Raw genomic sequence first — 8,555 nt, 5'->3', positions numbered from 1 at the left:
CAAACGCTAAATTATTTAAGTATCTCCAACTCGCAGCATCGTGAGAGAGATGATGATGGCTCGGAGAGGACTTTTTATCCAACATGGCTGCTGCTGATCTTTCGCAAGGCTGCAGATGTGGATGCAGAGCCACAACAACTACAAATTCACATGCAAGCCAGATAGCCACGTCAGGAGCCAGCGGAGTGTGTCGCTGTGATGTCTCCTTCGTTTTTTTCTGGATCGGGCATTGCTTCATATGCTGGATGGTCTGTTCTGGATGACCACAGTCGCACACTGGAGAGTTTTCATTTTCCAGGTATCCGCATCTGCCATGGTTTGTGCAGATGCGGTTTAGGGTGGACCATGAGCTTTGTGAGTTCTGTTGAACTCCCTTATTTTTTTCCAAGCTTCATCAGGGTTGATTTCGCATTGTTAAAGGTTAAGGGAATGGGACCAAAATGGCTTGCGTGACGTCAAGCAACGGCGATGGACGTTATTGAGGTCCTGATGAATGGGAAGGCGGCTGTTTTGCTCAATTCGCAGGAGTTTCCCGGAGGGTTGCAGCGTTGTGATGAATGGTGTTGGGGTCGACTTGAGGGTTCCACTGCATTTCAATGTTCCATTGGACATTAACAAGTTGAGAGTGACTATGTTGTATATGTGGGTTATGAAGATTTGATGAAAATAATGAAAATTAAATAAAATTTGAAATTTGCATAATTTATCCAAAATTATGATATGTAATTATGCGTATACATTATGCTAATTCGGGAGACTCGTATTTATGCGAGTGGGTGTGGTTATGTTAATGACAGCCTTATGAGAATCAGGCCCTGCCTCGGTGACGAGGGTCGGTTATCAATCGGGATAATGCAATTAATAGTATGCAGTTATGCAGGTGCCGTGATCATACCAGAGTTAACTCGGCTTCGTTGTTTAACTTCATATTATCGATCGGTATAATACGATTAGTCTCACTTTAACATGTACTGAATGTATTAGTGTGCTTAGGTCACCAGGTTCAGATCTCAATCGCAGAATTCAGTTATTATGCAGAATCACGGAAAGAATCACTCAACCCTTCTGCTTTAATCAATTTTATTTTCTAGCTAAACTTTAATTTTTGGATAATATGAGAACTCTCAATCTCGGAATTTCAACACGGCATTAACACGGTAACCATCACGATTGCGTTGTTTCACTTTGGCCTCGGCCATATGGTTAATCACCGCGTAACGCGACCTCGGTTGTTGAGAGAGAGAGACGTAATAAAAAACATGCAAATGCTACTCTAAGGAAAACCTTAACTGTCTATTATGAATGATTATACTGGAATTTGCACACACAGTACCGCGTTCATTCCTAGATCCATAACAAGATGATGCAATTAAAGACGACCGACTGAAATACTTCTAAGTGACCGTATCCACGTAATTCAATGGGTTAGCCATGCTCTTCATTATCATTTGACATTTCAATGTACTTTATCATTAGTCTTGATGTGCTACGGCTGAGGTGGATTGTCTCTTTGGTACATTCTCGTGTGATCGGGCGACGTCAGCGAAAGCGGGTTTGTGAAGGCGGGGGAGGGGCACACGACCGATGGCTGAGTTGAATTCTCGCTCGGGGTGCGAAGCATCGCCGGCACGCTGCGTTCGTCCTGGTGCTGCTCGAACGCTCTCAGCGCTGGCCCGCAGCGGCCGTGGCTTCTGTCACTGCTGCGGGCAGCTCCCTCTCCTTGAAGATGCGCGATCGCGCTCAGCTGGTGGGTGCGAGTGTGGGTCGAACCCACGGGGCGCTCGCTGGCGCTGACACACTCTTGCTCGCGGACGGCTGCTCAGGCTCTTTCCGCTGCTGGATGAGCCAAGTCGCACGCTCTCTCTCTGTTGAGACGCCCCGAGCGCTCTCAGCGCTGATTCGCTGACAGCCGGCTTCTTCACTGCTGGATGACTGCTGCACGCTCTTGCTTGGCGGCGCTGACTCGTTGACTCTTTGTTTGTTGGCGGCTGGCCAAGCTTTTTCCGCTGCTGGATGGCTGGCACTTGATGTAGGAATACGTTTTGAGCGATACTTCGTCCCTCAGCTCTGAACTCACACTCGGTGGCACCGCGCTAATTCTGCGAGTCTCGCCATGCTCGGTTGATCGCGGGGCCCTTCAGAGCCAGCCTCTCGCTCTCGCCATCTCTTCTGCCGCTCCCGGCTGTTGAACTCGCTGTGTCGAACTTAACTGGAACGGGCTGGACTGGTTTGTCGAGATGATGGTGGGCCGTTATATTCAAAAAGAACCTCGGCTCTTCGCAGTGGAGAGGTGGCGTGGCTTGTGTGTGTGTGTGCGTTCGTGTGTGTGTTCGTGTGTGTGTATGTCCGTGTGTGTCCGTCAACAAGCCATCCTGCGTTATACATCGATCACCGGACCCTCCTCACAAAGTATCCCTTCACCCGGGGAATCCAGATGGCTCCCCCTAAATTCTTTTCCCGTGCTGCGGGGAGAAACAAAGACGGCCGAGGTGTCTCTCTCCAACCCATGAGTGAGAGGAAACAGATACCCCTTTTTCACCGTCCTTCCGTGGCAGTCTGGAGATTTCGCAGAAAACTTCTCTGCCCTCTCTTCGAGTTTCTTATTCTATACATTTATGGCCTTTTTACGATTTCCATCTGTGTTTGCGTGTTTTTGGGTTTGTGTGTTTTTATCCACTATTTTTTTTCTTTATTATTAAAAATATATATCGGCAGATATTGTTAATATCAATTTTGGAAAAGGCTCATATATCCAACAACTACTTCTGGTCCATACTGGTTCACGGTACTCGGCTACAAAGTACGCAAGGGCCATCATTGCTGTCCATAGCACTGGGTGCTGATGCTCCCCAGTTTGTGCTAGCCAGTTTGCGGACCAGGTTGACCCTTGTTTTGGTCTTGGCGGCTACCAGTTTCACACCGAGATAGGTTGGAGTGGGGTTGTTGTTTCACAGTGTTGCCAGAGAAGGTCACGTTCAGAGTGTGCTGCTGATTTGACAGGTGCTGATATGACAACTATTTCAGGACGGATACTTGTAAGTGTCCATCAGATAATTAAAATCTGGCCAATCACTTTAAGGAGCACAAATGAGTTTTATCTACTGATTGGAATGCGGCTGAGATATTGTCCGCCGAGAAGATGGAGTGATGAACTCTAAGCATGTGCAGATGATGAACGTATTCGCTGCGTTAAAGGCGAATTGGAGAACGGCCTCCACCCGTTACGGTCCACCACACGACTTGCTGTAAGGCCACACACACGTGCTCCCCGACTCCCCTCTACCTCTGTTTGCCACGCGATCCGTGATGGGGATCAGCGGGAGCGAGGTTGAAGAGTTTCCCCTCTGGCCGTGCTGGACACTTGAATGCCAGGGAAATTAATCTTGCGCATGGCCTCTGCCTGCCGCGCTTATTCTCGAGCCAACCCTCTCCACGCTACTCAACATGCACACAATGCCAATGCCACACTTTGATACAGTGAGGGAAAAAAAGTATTTGATCCCCTACTGAGTTTGTACGTTTGCCCACTGACAAAGAAATGATCAGTCAATAATTTTAATGGTAGGTTTATTTGAACAGTGAGAGACAGAATAACAAAAAAATCCAGAAAAACGCATGTCAAAAATTTTATTAATTGATTTGCATTTTAATGAAGGAAATAAGAATTTGACCCCTCTCAATGAGAAAGATTTCTCTTAAAGGGAGTGCTCCTAATCTCAGCTTGTTACCTGTATAAAAGACACCTGTCCACAGAAGCAATCAATCAAATTCCAAACTCTCCACCATGGCCAAGACCAAAGAGCTCTCCAAGGATGTCAGGGACAAGATTGTAGACCTATACAAGGCTGGAATGGGATACAAGACCATTGCCAAGCAGCTTGGTGAGAAGGTAACAACAGTTGGTGCGTTTATTCGCAAATGGAAGAAACACAAAAGAACTGTCAATCTTCCACGGCTTGGGGCTCCATGCAAGGTCTCACCTCGTGGAGTTGCAAAGATCATGAAAACGGTGAGGAATCAGCCCAGAACTACACGGGAGGATCTTGTCAATGATCTCAAGGCAGCTGGGACCATAGTCACCAAGAAAACAATTTTGTAACACACTACGCCGTGAAGGACTGAAATCCTGCAGCGCCTGCAAGGTCCCCCTGCTCAAGAAAGCACATATACATGCCCGTCTGAAGTTTACCAATGAACATCTGAATGATTCGGAGGACAACTGGGTGAAAGTGTTGTGGTCAGATGAGACCAAAATTGAGCTCTTTGGCATCAACTCATTTCGCCGTGTTTGGAGGAGGAGGAATGCTGCCTATGACCCCAAGAACACCATCCCCACCGTCAAACATGGAGGTGGAAACATGCTTTGGGGGTGTTTTTCTGCTAAGGGGACAGGACAACTTCATCGCATCAAAGGGACGATGGACGGGGCCATGTACCATCAAATCTTGGGTGAGAACCTCCTTCCCTCAGCCAGGGCATTGAAAATGGGTCGTGGATGGGTATTCCAGCATGACAGTGACCCAAAACACACGGCCAAGGCAACAAAGGAGTGGCTGAAGAAGAAGCACATTAAGGTCGTGGAGTGGCCTAGCCAGTCCCCAGACCTTAATCCCATAGAAAATCTGTGGAGGGAGCTGAAGGTTCGAGTTGCCAAACGTCAGCCTCGAAACCTTAATGACTTGGAGAAGACCTGCAAAGAGGAGTGGGACAAAAGCCCTCCTGAGATGTGTGCAAACCTGGTGGCCAACTACAAGAAACGTCTGATCTCTGTGATTGCCAACAAGGGGTTTGCCACCAAGTACTAAGTCATGTTTTGCAGCCGAGTCAAATACTTATTTCCCTCATTAAAATGAAAATCAATTTATAACATTTTTGACATGTTTTTCTGGATTTTTTATTCTGTCTCTCACTGTTTAAATAAACCTACCATTAAAATTATAGACTGATCATTTCTTCGTTAGTGGGCAAATGTACAAAATCAGCAGGGGATCAAATACTTATTTCCCTCACTGTATACTTACAGCTGTTTTTATTGTCATAATCGGGGATAATTTTAGATGCACGATGTGTTGATGATGCACCCCGGCCACACTCGCCATTCTTCCACTCGCACTATCTGTCTCAGGATAACAGTATCATTGCATTCCAACACTCCCTGGCCTTTCCAACTTACCCCCCTTGAGTGCTCGTGTATCTAGGTGCACCATCATATTCTATCCGGATTCTCCCGGAGGTGGTCTCGCGTCTAACTCACCCATGTTTTACCACAGGGTCCGGGAGTCAACATCTCACACCGAACTTTGCCAATTCTCTCTCACATGGGAAACCCATGGCCAGGTCACTCGCTCGGTTTGCCGGGATGAAAACCCAGGTGGAGAGGTTCGGTTTGTGTGTTCTAGTTGACCTAAGCGCTAGTCGGGGTGCGTGCATGGGGTGAATGCATGGTGTGTGTGCATGGTGTGTGTATGTGTGGGCTGTATGTGTGGTGTGTGCATATGGTGTGTGTGTGGGGTATATGTGTGCGTGGGGTGTGTGTGTGGTGTGTGCATGGTGTGTGTGGTGTGAGCATGGTGTGTGAGCATGGTGTGTGTATGTGTGGGGTGTATGTGTGCGTGGGGTGTGTGTGTGTGGGGTGTGCATGGTGTGTGTGTGGAGTGTATGTGTGCGTGGGGTGTGTGGTGTGTGTAGGGTGTCTGTATGGTGTGTGAATGGAGTGTTTGTGTGGGATGTGTGCATGGTGTGTGCGGTGTGCGTATGCGTGGGGTGTATGTGTGCGTGGTGTGTGTGTAGGGTGTCTGTATGGTGTGTGTGAATGGAGTGTTTGTGTGGGATGTGTGCATGGTGTGTGCGGTGTGCGTATGCGTGGGGTGTATGTGTGCGTGGTGTGTGTGTGGGGGGGTGTGTGTGGTGTGTATATGTGTGGGGTGCATGTGTGCGTGGGGTGCAAGCATGGTTTGTGTGTGTGCGTGGGGTGTGCATGGTGTGTGAATAGTGTGTGTATGCGTGGGGTGTATGTGTGTGTGGTGCAAGCAAGTAAAACAATATTAATAAACGTTCCAACAAAACCATAAATGCCAAGAAACATTGCTACAAATGAAAAATTTGTATTTACAAAATACTGAACACGAGGCTTGTTTGCAAACTTGCATGAAAGTAAAACGTATTGCACATTTAAATCTTCTGCATTAATACTTTCACGGTGAGACGGCCTTCCTCTAAATTCAATACACGATTAAACTAAACTAATATATATTTACAGTTATTATTATATACGAGTTAAAAACAAACTTGCATGAAAGTAAAACGTATTGCACATTTAAATCTTCTGCATTAATACTTTCACGGTGAGACGGCCTTCCTCTAAATTCAATACACGATTAAACTAAACTAATATATATTTACAGTTATTATTATATACGAGTTAAAAACAAACTTGCATGAAAGTAAAACGTATTGCACATTTAAATCTTCTGCATTAATACTTTCACGGTGAGACGGCCTTCCTCTAAATTCAATACACGATTAAACTAAACTAATATATTTACAGTTATTATTATATACGAGTTAAAAACAAACTTGCATGAAAGTAAAACGTATTGCACATTTAAATCTTCCGCATTAATACTTTCACGGTGAGACGGCCTTCCTCTAAATTCAATACACGGTAAAACTAAACTAATATATATTTACAGTTATTATATACGAGTTAAAAACATCCTTAGCTATTTCATTAACAGTGAGTCAAGAGAAAGGAGGGGGGGGTGTTTGTGTGTGTGGTGTGTTCTTGGTGGGTGATGGCTGGGTGGTGTGTGTGTGCATAGGTGGTGGGTGCGTGATGTGTGTAGGTGGGTGGTGTGTGGGTGGGGTGTGTTCATGCGTTGGGGTGTGTATGCGTTGGGTGTGTGTATGTGTGTGAGGTGTGTGTGGTGTGTGTTGTGGGTGGGTGGTGGGTGGGTGGGTTGTGTAGATGGGGTGTGTGCATGCGTTGGGTGTGTTTATGCGTGGGGTGTATGTGTGTGTGGTGTGTGTGGTGTGTGTTGTGGGTGGGTAGTGGGTGGGTAGTGGGTGGGTGGGTGGTGTGTGGATGGGGTGGTTTGTGTGGGTGGGTGGCGTGTGAATGGGTGAGTGGTTTGTGTGGGTGGGTGGTGGGGTGCGTGATGTGTGTAGGTGGGTGGTGTGTGAGTGGGGTGTGTGTATGCGTGGGGTGTATGTGTGAGGTGTGTGTGTGGTGTGTGTTGGGGGTGGGTGGTGTGTGGGTGGGTGGTGTGTAGATGGGGTGTTTTTTGTGGGCGGGTGGCGTGTGTCTGGGTAGGTGGCGTGTGCATGGCTGGTGGATGCGTGATGTGCGTAGGTGGGTGGTGTGTGTGGGTGGTGTGTGTGTGGGTGGGTGGGGTGTGTGTGGGTGGGTGGGGTATATCTGTGTGAGGTGTGTGTGTGGTGTGTGTTGTGGGTGGGTGGCTGGGTGGATGGGATGTGTGTGGGTGGGTGGGGTGTGTGTGTGGGTGTGTGGGATGTGTGTGTGGTGTGTGTTGTGGGAGGGTGGTGGGTGGGTGGGGTATGTCTGTGTGAGGTGTGTGTTGTGGGTGTGTGTTGTGGGTGGGTGGTGGGTGGGTGGATGGGGTGTGTGTGTGTGTTTGTGTGTGTGGGGTATGTCTGTGTGAGGTGTGTGTTGTGGATGGGGTGTGTGTGGGTGGGTTGTGTGTGTGGGTGGGTGGGTGAGGTGTGTGTTGTGGATGGGGTGTGTGTGGGTGGGTGGGTGGGGTGTGTGGGTGGGTGGGTGGGGTGTGTGTGTGGGGTGTGTGCAGGTGGGGTGGTGGGGGGTTGCAGGATGTCTTGGGGTCTGGGGTCTCTGCCTCTTCCATTCCAGGTGTCGACATCTCCCGGTGACGTCACCTGTTCCGGGCACAAACCCAGGGGAAGCATTGGGGTCATCAAGGGACAGAGCACTCAAGACACACAGCAGCAGGTCTCCAGTCGTGTCTCAAGATGCTGCATGACATCGTGCGACAAGGGAGTGGAACACCAACGAGAGAAGCAGCCAGCTGGATGCAGTGCAATACAAATTTTGATTTATCTTCTCCATGTAAAATTGGTGGGAAAGATATTTTGGGCTGACGTAATGTTCACATACATTTCCTCAGGATGATCATGTATTTTTAAGCTATGTTAATGAAAGATTCTGATTATTATGAAATAAATAGCTTACACCAAAACAGAACTCTTAGACAAAATAATCCTTTTCTTTTCCAATACAGATCTTTGGTCTTTTCTGAAATTGAACATTTATCTTGTTGATTGTACTTTAGCTGAATGATTTGCATGCATTACGCGAGAGCTGAGCTGTTAAAGATCTCAAAATAAGAGCTGAGTTATTGTTAACGCTTATTTTTTAATGTAATCTCTTACGTAACATTATTTAATGCTTACTTTTCAACATTCCGGTTTCCTGAAATCCAAATAAATTGGCATTTTTGCCACGTGACAACATCGTTTGATTGGATGTCAGAAGAGGGAAAAGCTGAAAATTGTCAGATACCTCGACGATCTGACCCAAA

Source organism: Petromyzon marinus, chromosome 1 (assembly GCF_048934315.1).
Source record: "Petromyzon marinus isolate PM22_M1 ecotype Great Lakes invasive population chromosome 1, UKy_Petmar_22M1.pri1.0, whole genome shotgun sequence".
Lineage (NCBI taxonomy): Eukaryota > Metazoa > Chordata > Hyperoartia > Petromyzontiformes > Petromyzontidae > Petromyzon > Petromyzon marinus.
Note: the sequence above shows the minus strand (reverse complement) of the source record.